Below are 11,579 nucleotides of genomic sequence, written 5' to 3' on the forward strand. Positions count from 1 at the left end.
CGGATTCTGTTGAGGTTGTCCAGGGAACTGTCCTCCAGGTGTAGTCTGGGGGGCTTGGTTTAAAGCTACCTGAGAGATCTAGGTTTCAAGCATCTTAGTGTGAGTAACTATTTGGTCAACCTTGGTTCCTAACTGGGTAATCAGTTCATTAATGTGAATGTTTTGGTTCATGAACTCTTTGTTTTGTTGGGTTTGAGCAGTGATAAAGTTTTCCATAATTTTCTCAAGGCTCGGCTTTGGTGGTACAGGTTGCATAGGTTGATTTGGTCTTGGGGCTTGGTAACCTGGTTGTCTCGGAGGTGCATTATTTTGGATAGGGTTATTGTTCTTATAGGAGAAGTTCGGATGATTCCTCCATCCAGGGTTATAGGTATTCGAATATGGGTTCCCTTGGGTGTAGTTCACTTGCTCGGAGTGGGTTTCGTTTAATAGACTGCATTCTGCAGATTGGTGTCCTTTGGTTCCACATATCTCACAATCCAACGAAACTGCAGCTGTAGTATTCTGGTTTACGCACATATGCTCGACCTTAAGGGCTAACGCGTCCATTTTAGCTTGCATCATCTCTATAGAGCTTAACTCATGTACTCCTCCTTGGGCTTCCTTCTTCTCAACTGTCGCTCGTTCGACTCCCCATGATTGATGGTTTTGAGCCATATCTTTGATGAGGGCACTAGCTTCAGTGTAAGGTTTGTTCATCTGCGCACCGCCTGCAGCAGCGTCGATGGTCATCTTAGTGTTATAGTGAAGTCCATTATAGAAGGTCTGAATGATTAACCAATTTTCTAAACCATGATGTGGGCATGCTCTTAACAGCTTTTTATATCTCTCCCAAGCTTCGAACAACGATTCTCCTTGGTTCTGGGTAAATCTAGTTATATGGTTTCGAAGAACGGCGGTCTTACTTGGGGAAACGTATCTAGCAAGGAATGCTCTTCTAAGGTTATCCCAAGTCGTAATGGAATTGGGTGGAAGGGAATCTAACCATGATAGGGCTTTATCTTTGAGGGAAAAAGGGAATAATCTTAAACGGATTGCCTCAGGAGAAGCTCCATTGGTTTAAAAGTGTTTGCTAATTGGAGAAAGATTTTTAAATGTTGGTTTGGGTTCTGACTAGCAAGACATGCGAATTGTCTCTGTTGCACTAGTTGCAACAGGGAGGGTTTAAGTTCGAAATTATTAGCTAGGATGGTTGGGTTTACTATACTAGAACTAGGTTCTTCATTGGATGGTTGGGCGAAATCCTTAAGAGGTCTTTGGTTTTGATCTTCGGCCATAGCTCTCCTAATTCTATGAAAAAATAAACGTGCGCTAGCGTAACATTCAGGTTCCGCCAGAGGGTATACTAAACTTTCGGTGCTGTGAGTTCTTCGCATTGACCGGCAGGTAACAACCTAAGTCTAAACGATATAACAACAGGGTACGAAATTTGACGAAATTGGTCCCCGGCAACGGCGCCAAAAACTTGATGCGTATTTTTCGCAAGTATACGAACGCATCAGAGTAATATAAAAGATTGTCGAATCCACAGAGACCAAGTGTCAATCTATCACTATCTATTATTATGGTGTTTATCTAAGGTAATCAAAATAGGGGGTTTTAAGAGTGTACAATGAAAAGTAAGGTATTAAATTAAATTCAATTAATAAAGACAAGTTCGAATTAATTCACATAATCAATTAATAATCCAAGTACTTGCTAATAGAATTACTTATGGGCAGTGTTTCCTACTTTGAAAAGAACCAATTTAACAGGAACTGTCGCTTTCGCGTATTCAGAACCGAGTTGTACCCCCTAATCAAACCCTCTTATTGTCACTTATAAAAAACGCCCATTACGTTAGAGTAGTAAACCTATTTTTAAGAAATATAATATCTTGACTAAGTTGAAAAGCATTTTAACCTGGATTTCTTAACCAAAAGAGGTTCTCACGAACCAGACTCTAAACTTATAAATGCGTCCGAAAATAGTTTTAAAATCACTTTTCTTTTTAAGTCAAAAACTCCTAATGAACTAGACAAAGCGCTTTCGATGTATTTGAAATAGTTAAAAACAATTATGTTTAAAAAGACATTGGACGGCTTTCGGTCTTGCCCAACAGAGATTAAGTGCGGGAAAACTTAAGTTGAAAGTCAATATATCCCTTAAGTGTTTCTACGAACAATTGTACGGATTATCGGTTCAATTATGGTCCTTACATTCTAACCTTTATGGGTTTAACTAGACATGGTAAAGTAAAGGTGCATTTTAATTTAAATAAAAGTAGTGCGAGTGCGAGAAATAAATAAAAGTATTGTGAGTGCGAGAAATAAATAAAAGTAGTGCGAGTGCGAGAAATAAACGAAAGTAGTGCGAGTGCGAGAAATAAACGAAAGTAGTGTGAGTGCGAGAAATAAATAAAGTAAAGACAGTGCGGGAAAGTAAAGTAGACAAAGGTAAAGCAATAAAACCTGCTCCAATCGGAGGGTTGAATAAAGTGCGAAACGGAAATGAAAATGGCGGCAGGATTAACTTCCTTCCAAAGTGCTCCAAACTCGATTACAGACTCGATTACATAGTGTGGCAACACTCCGATGTTAAGCGATTACCACTTTTACAATACTGAATACATGCTTAATTGTAACTAAGTTTGTTTTAAGTTTGGATGATGAAACAAATGAAATCGAATCTCTATTTATAAGCAAGAAAAATAATGGAAATGACAAGGATGCCCTTCAGTTTGAAATTGGGAGGGAAACATATTGTGCTTGTGGCGCCCGCCACCACATCATGGCGCCCGCCATAAGAGTAAAGTATGACGCCTAAATGGAGATAGTGGGAGACGTGGCAGTTGAGGGGAAGTTGGACTATGACACGTCATGGTTGGACCCATGGCGCCAGCCACAGTGGGAGCCACAAGTGCAAAATGCTGATTTTTAGGTCTTTTTAGCTCGTTTTCACTCCTTTTCTCGATCGGGGCTCCGATTAGACTGAAAACCTGAAAACAAAGAGAAACATAGTAATAACATAAAAAAAAATAATAAAATAACTAAAATGCATGCGAAATCAGGGCCGAAAATACGGTGAAATTCAGTATCATCAACTTCTACATATCCTCAATGGGTGGCCAATATTTTGCCCGTGCCTAAGAAAGATGGAAAAGTCCGAATGTGTGTGGACTACCGTGACTTGAATAAAGCTAGTCTGAAAGATGATTTTCCTCTATCGCATATTGATATGTTGGTAGACAATACAGCTAAATTCAATGTCTTCTCATTTATGGATGGATTTTCCGTTTATAATCAGATTAAGATGGCACCCGAGCATATGGAGAAGACAACATTCATCACACCTTGGGGAACATTATGTTATCGAGTGATGCCTTTCGGTTTGAAGAACACTAGAGCCACGTACCAACGCGCTATGACTACCTTGTTTCATGATATGATGCACAAGGAGATCGAGGTGTATGTTGACGATATGATTACAAAGTCGAGAACGGAAGTTGAACATGTAGAGCACTTATTGAAACTTTTTCACTGTTTGAGGAAGTATAAACTCCGTCTGAACCCGAACAAGTGTACATTTGGAGTCCGTTCCGGAAATTTATTGGGCTTTATTGTCAGTGAAAGAGGTATTGAAGTTGATCCTGTCAAGGTCAAAGCGATACAAGAGATGCCTGCGTCCAAAACTGAGAAGCAAGTCCGAGGTTTTCTTGGCCGCTTGATTTATATCTCTAGATTTATATCCCACATGACTGCCACATGTGTGCCTATATTCCAGCTCCTCCGAAAAGATCTGCGTCATGATTGGACCGAGGATTGCCAGAAAGCTTTTGACAGTATCAAAGAGTATCTGTCCGAACCTCCGATTCTGTCTCCGCCTGTTGAAGGGAGACCATTGATTATGTACTTGTTTGTGCTTTAGGACCCCATGGGTTGTGTACTGGGTCAGCAAGATGAATCAGGAAAGAAAGAGTATGATATATACTATCTGAGTAAGAAGTTCACTAATTGTGAGTCTCGATACTCAATGCTTAAGAAAACATGATGTGTTTTGGCTTGGGCCGCTAAGCGTTTACGCCAGTATATGTTAAATCATACAACTTGGTTGATATCCAAAATGGATCCAATCAAGTATATCTTTGAGAAGCCTGCTTTAACTGGGAGGATTGCCCGTTGGCAGATGTTGTTGTCTGAGTATGATATAGAGTATCGAGCTCAAAAAGCTATTAAAGGTAGTATCTTGGCTGACCATTTGACACATCAACCAATTGAGGATTATCAGTCTGTTCAGTACGATTTCCCTGATGAGGAGATTTTGTATTTGAAGATGAAAGATTGCGATGAGCCTACGCTCAATGAAGGGCCAGAGCCTGGTTCCCGATGGGGCATGGTGTTCGATGGCGCTGTTAATCAATATGGAAATGGTATTGGGGCAGTGATTATTACTCCTTAGGGCACACATTTTCCTTTTACAACAAGGCTAACTTTCAAATGCACGTATAATATGGCAGAGTATGAGGCCTGTATTATGGGACTGGAAGAGTGTATTGATCTTAGGATCAAACATCTTGATGTTTATGGTGATTCGGCCCTTGTTTTTAATCAGATTAAGGGTGAATGGGAGACGAATCAGCCTGGCCTCATCCCATACAGAGATTATGCGAGGAAGGTCTCAACTTTCTTTACTGAGGTTGACTTCCATCATATCTCTCGAGATGAGAATCAGATGGCAGATGCTCTCGATACACTTGCTTCAATGATCGTGGTGAAATATTGGAATGAGGTTCCCAATATTACTGTGATGCGCTTGGATAGACCAGCTCACGTATTTGCAGTTGAAGAAGTGAAAGATGATAAGCCATGGTATTTTGATATCAAGTGCTTTCTGCAAAGTCAGATTTACCCGCCTGGGGCATCTGCTAAAGATAAGAAGACTTTGAGGAGATTATCTGCCAGTTTCTACCTCAATGGTGATGTGCTTTATAAAAGGAATTTTGACATGGTTTTTCTCAGATGCGTGGATAGACACGAAGCAGACATGGTAATGACTGAAGTCCATGAGGGTTCATTTGGTACTCATTCCAATGGACATGCTATGGCGAAGAAGATGTTGAGAGCAAGCTATTATTGGTTGATAATGGAGTCTGACTACTGCAAATATGTGAAGAAATGCCACAAGTGTCAGATTTATGCGGATAAGATTCATATTCCCCCAACACTTCTGAATGTTATTTCCTCACCATGGCCTTTCTCTATGTGGGGAATTGACATGATTGGCATGATAGAGCCTAAGGCGTCAAACGGTCACCGTTTTATTCTCATAGCAATTGATTACTTCACCAAGTGGGTTGAAGCGGCATCATATGTGAATGTGACCAGGCAGGTAGTTGTGAAGTTTATCAAGAATCAACTCATATGCCGTTATGGTGTGCCAGACAAGATCATTACTGATAATGGATCTAACTTGAACAACAAGATGATGAAAGAGCTTTGTAGCGAGTTCAAGATTGCACATCATAATTCTTCTCCTTATAGACCTAATATGAATGGGGTTGTTGAAGCTGCTAACAAGAGCATCAAGAAGATTATCCAGAAGATGGTTGTTACGTACAAAGATTGGCATGAGATGCTACCATTTGCTTTGCATGGTTATCGTACATCTGTCCTCACTTCAATAGGGGCAACCCCTTTCTCTCTTGTATATGGCATGGAGGTTGTGCTCCCCATGGAGGTTGAGATCCCATCAATGAGAGTCTTGATGGAAGCCAAGTTGACTGAGGCTGAATGGGTTCAGAGTCGTTATGACCAGTTGAACTTGATTGAAGAAAAGAGATTGACTGCCATGTGCCATGGTCAGTTTTATTAGCAAAGGATGAAGAAAGCCTTTGATAAGAAGGTCAAGCCTCGTGTGTTTCGAGAAGGTGACCTCGTGCTCAAGAAAGTTTTGTCTTTCGCGCCCGATTCCAGGGGCAAGTGGACTCCAAACTATGAAGGTCCATATGTTGTTAAGAGAGCCTTTTCAGGTGGTGCTTTGATACTTACAACTATGGATGGGGAGGATTTTACTCGTCCTGTGAATTCAGATGCAGTCAAGAAATACTTCACCTAAAATAAAAACAGAATGACTCGCTAAGTTGAAAACCCGAAAGGGCGACTTAGGCAAAAATGAGCATCTCAGTGGATTGAAAACCCGAAAGGGCGATCCAGGCAAAAGTTAGAGACATAAAAAATGAATATATATATATATATATATAATATATTATATATATATATATATATATATATATATATATATATATATATATATATATATATATATATATATATATATATATATATAATATATATATATATATATATATATATATATATATATATATATATATATATATATATATATATATATATATATATATATATATATATATATATATATATATATATATATCCCGCTAGATTGAGTACCTCACCTTGGGGCAATCTAGGCAAAAATTAGGGATTTGGCAAGTAACTATATCCTGACAAGAGTTTGTTTTACTAGCTGTCATCTATCAAAGATTCTCGCTCAGTCATCGTCAACTGAAGCTTCGAATACATTGGATCCAGAGTTGGTGGAGAAATGGTCATTATGTTCAATGTAGCCTTTTTCCAATATATATCACCAATTTCAAATTTGTAAAGATCCATGGAGTCTCGCCATTTGCGGACTACCATTCTTTCAAATAAATTTGAGCCTTTATCCAATTCTTTGCACTCTTATTTGTTTCTGTTTAACAAATGATAGCATATTTTAATTGATAAATATCATTGTGTTAAATAAATTAAGTTTTTATAAACTTTTTTTAAACAAAGTGAACATTCACAATAACTGAAAGGATAATTGGAACGTCTTCAGTGCTCTCCCAAGAATAGTACGATTTCCAAAAGGGTAAGACATTTGTTCATATTTCTGGCATGTTCATGTACTCTTCATCATTTTTCAGGTTGTCCCCTCAGCGAGTACAAAGAGGGTGATACATCATCAGGTCCCCCAGAGAATCTGGAGTTTTGGCCTTGATCTTTTAGGAGATGTGTATACATCCACCCTCAAATCCTCAGTGAGTCTGAGCCTAGCATCTGTGTTTTATCAATTATATGGTTGTCATCCCTTGTGTGGACTGACCTAAAATCCCTTATAGATTGATAAAAAAATTGATATGCTATCTTTTTTTTGAGGAAGTTAGTCTCTCCCTCAGCATAATTGGAAATCTCCCGCAGAGTGAGTAGGAAATCCCAGCTTGAGTAGAAATCCTCAGCATGATTAAACATGGGTTCCCTGCAAAGCTGTCTTCCAGATATCTCCTTGGCCAGTTATCCCAACAGGTTGGTCAGTTACCCTCGGCAGTTTGGCTTGTAGTTTCTCCCCAGCGGGTTTGCCTACAACTCTTCCCCAGTAGGTTTGCTCACAGCAGACTTTCCCTGGTTGGATTGCCTTCAGTCTTCCCCAGTAGAGTTACCTGATCAGAGCCTGATATTTGTTTTCGCCTTAGCAGAGCTGGTGTTGAAGATGTTTATTTCCTTCCCCAGCGGAGCATTTAGTTTTATCCCCTTGGCAGAGATTGTCTCTCCAGCAGATAAGAGGAAGTGTTTTGATTGTTAGAACTTCTATCTGGTGGTTGTTCCCCACAGAGTTTCATATCATTCCTTGATAAGTTCCCCAGTAGAGTTTATTCTACGACAGAATCTTATCCATGTTGAGCCCCCCAGTAGAGTTTCCTCTATGATGGATCTTTTGTCTGTTCAACAGCAAATCCGTGGTGGTGACTATGTAGCTTCCCCAGCGGCGCATTTTGTTACTCCTCCCAGTGATAGAGATGTTCCTTCGGCGGTTAGAAGAGAATGCTTGATTGATGTGTTTCTGTTTGGTGGTTGTTCTCCACAGAATTTCGTATTGTTGCCTGATAAGATCCCATGTAGAGTTCTTCTCTGACAGATCTTATCAATATCTCTGCATGTTCTCGAGAATTGTTGGAAGATCCCCGACAATTGATAGTTGTGACCTTTTATTGATCCCCAACAGCGGTCTCTGATCCCCAGCGGGGGTCTTTGTCCCCGGCAACGACTCTGCTTGATCCCTAGCTGCAGTCTGTATCTCCTGGCATTTGATGCTCCCCACCATAGTGGATTTCCTCCTATGGGCCTGGCTTTTCTCTCTTGAGATGTTATACCGGATGTCTGTCCATTGTTTCTTGGACCTGTTCGTGTTAGATATGTCTGTTTGTCAACATTAATCATACATAAACCACGCATATACATGCATAATTATAACATTCAGATATTCATGTTGCATTCTTTGCCATATATATTTGCTTGTTATCCCCTGCTGTTGGCGAAATATTCTTCCCCAAGCAGATGTTTGTGTCTGATCTCTCCATATAGAGTCAGCCCTATAGGAAGAAAGTGTCTATCTTTCCTTCTATATTCTCCCCTGAGTTATATCCTCATTAGTTTGAGTCTTGTTTGATCGTGTCTTTCTAGCTTGTTCCTAGATTGACTCCTTTCCTATTATTCCCCTACAGTTCCCTATGGTTTGGTTGATCAAATACTCAGTAACCGGTAATTGTTCATCCTTTCCCCAGTGGACTTTGTGGCCTTCTACCCAGTAACCGGTAGCTGTAATTCCTAGTTCTGTGGCCTTCTACCCAGTAACCGGTAGCTGTAAGTCCTATTTCTGTGGTTTTCTACCCAGTAACCGGTAGATGTAATCCCCTCCTTGTTGGTTATCTTTTATCCAATTTTCGGTATTGATATTCCTTCATTTTTTGAGTATACCACCCAGTAACCGGTGATATATCTCTGGGATAATTGCTTTTGTCAAGCAATTTATCCCCAGCGAGTCATCTTCCATTTACCATTGTTTGGTAATGATTGTTTCTCCTTTGATTTGGTCATCATTTTAAACCTAGTAACCGGTATCCCGATGTCCTTTCTTGTCGGTCGATTTATCCTTTATTAACCCAGTAACCGGTTGTGGATAATCTTCCATGGGAGTATATTATCTACGTTCTAACGATAATAGATAATATATCTCATGCGCTCTTCAGTCGAAGTTTTTTCTTCCCCAGTTGAGTAAGATTTGTGTTTCCTTGAGAAATCGAATGTCCATCCTGTAAATTGAGTTTGCTTTTTCAGCCCTCCTTTTCGGATGATGAGTGGCTTGGATATGTTCCCAATTCATGCCTGGTTGGTCACCTATTATATGCCCAGTAACCGGTATCCCTGGTGTTCCTTCCTTCTGCTCCCTATTATGACTTTTTGTCCCCTGTGGAATCAGATTTTCCTGAGTTGAAATATGCCTTTTAGGTTTTCCTCAGATGTTTTGGATGATTGGTATCTCTCACCCTCATACCGGTCTTAGATATTCTTTCTCCCTGAGTGTGTTTTTCTTTCACATTTATACCGGTGTTTTGATCACATGTCTCCCTTTAAGTTTATTATCCAGTAGTCGGTAATACCTCATTTGTTGTCTCCTCAGCTGAATCCCTTAGTGGATTTCCCCACCTGAGTCCGGATTTTTATCCGAAGTATCCTTTGTGGATAGTTTTTGCTGTATTGGCATATTCTCCAATACATGCACCTTTTCGTCAGCTCGAGTCTTTCCATTGATTTATTTTCATGGAATCCCCTCGTGTCTCCCAGTAAGTTTTCAAGTCGTGACCTGCTCACGCATTTTATTCCTTTATCCCCTCAGAGTCTCTGTCTCCCTAGTGAGTATATTACTCCTATGGATTTTCAGTTTCTCCTGATTTCTTTTTCTTTGTGGCCATATATCCCCATAGAGTATTAACTTTTGCATGCATACATTTGCATCATGAGGTCTCTTAGGGACCAAAATCCGTCTCTTTGTTATTATTTAATCCCATTCTACCTCATCGAGACGAAGATTTTAACCTTCATATCTCCGGCTAGAATGACCTTAAATAGGGGCATCTGTAAAACCCTAATTTTGACCCTAAGATCCCTCATGGCATCATATCATTGCTCATTGCATTGCCTCAAGGATCATAGCATGTTTGGCTCTTTAACCCTAGGTTGGGACTTATGTGAGTTGGTTTGAGACCACCAAGCATGCTTGAATTGTATATTAATGCTTTTCTCTTTTTTTTACTAACCAAAAGCACAAAAATATGTCACTAACTTGTTTTTTTTTAAGCTTAAGCAATCATTTGATCCAAGGGTCCTATGAGGCTCCTATGCTTATTGAAATGGCTAGATGAAAATGAAAGAAAGCATGACAATGGTTCCCAAAGCTCTCAATCATCATATATGTCTCCCAAGTATCTCAATTTGCCAATTTGATCAAGATAAACCAAAGGGCTTGAGGATTGTTTCCCAAGGAAAGCCTAATTCATTTGTGCCTTGCTCATGAAACAACCTAAACCTATGATAAAATTCAATCAAGGGAAGTTCTTTCAATCATCATTTTATGCATATATGAGCCTATGTGAGTGTCCTCAATCATTCATTCATCAATATTTGAAGTATAGACTTGAGAAGTTGACCAGTCAAGTCATCTGACTATTCTGAAATCCACTGAGACCTAACTTTTGATGTGTTTGTCAAATTAAGATGACCCCAAGAGACAAACTTTTCTTAAGAACCATATGAACAACTTTCATGTTCATAAAAAATTAATTTTAAACTTGGAAAGTCATCATTAACTTCAAAACATTATAGGTCATTTTGACTGAAACCCTAATTTTGGGTCGACTTCCCAAGGACCTAACTTCTTCAATTTTTTATGATTTTGAGGTGAGACCAATTGCATTGGAAATTTTGAGATGTCTACTTAAAATGTTATGTTGTACAAAATTTCACAATCCTAAAAGAAACACATGTGATAATACAAAACATTATAGGTCACTTTGGACCAAAGCCATTGAATCTTGAAAAAGTCCAACTTCAAGTGCCTATAACTTTCTCATAAAAAATCCAAATGATGCAACATTTAAGTCCAAATTGATAATCTTGAAGATATCTACAACTTTCTTGTTTGAGGTTTTTTCATTTGAGGCTTACATCATTGAAACAGAAGGGCTTGAAGTTGGTCACTTTTAAAAAAAATCGAAGGCATGTTTTGTACATCAAACTTCATGACCAGTTTTCATAAATTTACAAATTCCAAATGGATTTTTGTCCAACATAGCTTTTGTCCCTTTTGTCAAGACCTTTCCAACCATTACTCACATGCCTGTGTTTGGATTTTCTAAGGGTGACTTTCGAAGAGGGGAACATTTAGGCCCAATTATGGAATTCATGATGAAACTTCATGCACAAGCATTTGCCACTCAAACCACACATCCAAATCAATTCATTATGCTATCAGCTTGCAAAACCATCAGCTTTTGGGCCTCACATGTTCCTGTACAGGCCCATGCATGGAGGACCCAATGATCATGCACCCGAGTTTCTCCTCACCTTGCCTTGCATTTCAGCTATAAATGAACACCTTGCTTCATTCAATGCTCAACCTGAAGGCGCCTAAAGCTCTGCTGAAATCCATACCCAACCTCACACCAAAGGAATTTTGAATTTTCATTTATCTTTTCAAGTTTG

At 39.3% G+C, this 11,579-nt stretch overlaps 1 non-coding gene across 1 annotated transcript; it reads left to right on the plus strand.

Annotated features, from left to right (window-relative positions):
* The first annotated feature begins 787 nt into the window (after window positions 1-787).
* On the plus strand, window positions 788-894 carry LOC127098823 (small nucleolar RNA R71). The gene has a single exon (XR_007793516.1). It is a non-coding gene; the product is annotated as a small nucleolar RNA R71 (small nucleolar RNA).
* Window positions 895-11,579: the final 10,685 nt, after the last annotated feature.

This window comes from Lathyrus oleraceus, chromosome 6, assembly GCF_024323335.1.
Source record: "Lathyrus oleraceus cultivar Zhongwan6 chromosome 6, CAAS_Psat_ZW6_1.0, whole genome shotgun sequence".
Lineage (NCBI taxonomy): Eukaryota > Viridiplantae > Streptophyta > Magnoliopsida > Fabales > Fabaceae > Lathyrus > Lathyrus oleraceus.